The sequence below is a fragment of the Trypanosoma equiperdum genome (assembly GCF_001457755.1).
Source record: "Trypanosoma equiperdum strain OVI genome assembly, contig: ctg_1974, whole genome shotgun sequence".
In the NCBI taxonomy this organism is placed as follows: Eukaryota; Euglenozoa; class Kinetoplastea; order Trypanosomatida; family Trypanosomatidae; genus Trypanosoma; species Trypanosoma equiperdum.
In genome coordinates, this window is record NW_027124031.1 from 1,985 (window position 1) to 2,851 (window position 867).

The window sequence follows — 867 nt, forward strand, 5'->3', positions numbered from 1 at the left end:
ACTTTAGATGGCCCAACACTATCGCAAGACAGCACCATCAAAAAAGCTGCAAGCAGATGCCTCCCCCAATTCCAAAACTTAACAGACCCTACCAAGACACATGAAAACGCTGCCCTAGTTAACTTTCTAAAAGAGACATATGGAAAAGATACAGAAGCGCACACCAAAAAGTTTACCAGTCTTGTGGAAAAGAAAAAAGTTAATGTTTTCAAGGATAATAAAGTGCAACCGGTAGACATCGACAGCATAAACACAGCAGCAGAAGTGCACAATGCCCTAAACAGGCTTACAGCCATCACGAAAAGAGACAAATTCGCTTCAACAAATAAAAAACCAAAGGACCAAATAAACACAGAAGACAAAACAGAAGAAAACAAAGAAGGGGATAAAACATCAGGGGAAAGTTTCTCTAGTTATCAAACCAAGGATGCATGTGAGGCAGTCAACAAGGATAGTAAAAAGCACTGCGTTTGGAAGAAGGAAGGTGACAGCGACCCCGAAAAGGATAAAGAAACCTGCCGAAATGGTAGTTTTCTCATAAATAATAAATTAGCTCTGTGTATGGTTGCTGCTTTTTTTGAGTATTCTAGTATTCTAGTATTCTAACAATTTTTGCTCAATTTTATGGATCTTTTTCATTCGAGAGGAATTTCTTAAATTTTTTATATTCGATTTATTTTAACAATTTTTGGTGAAATTTGAAAGTTAGTGAGTTTAAAAATATCAAAATTCTTAAATTTGGAAATTTGGTTGTAGAGTTGCCAATAGTTGTAAAATATATGAATAATGTGGTAAAAAAATGACTTCTACTCCACTTTTGGTTATTTAATTGATATTCACTAGAGTTATGAAATGTCAGGAATAATG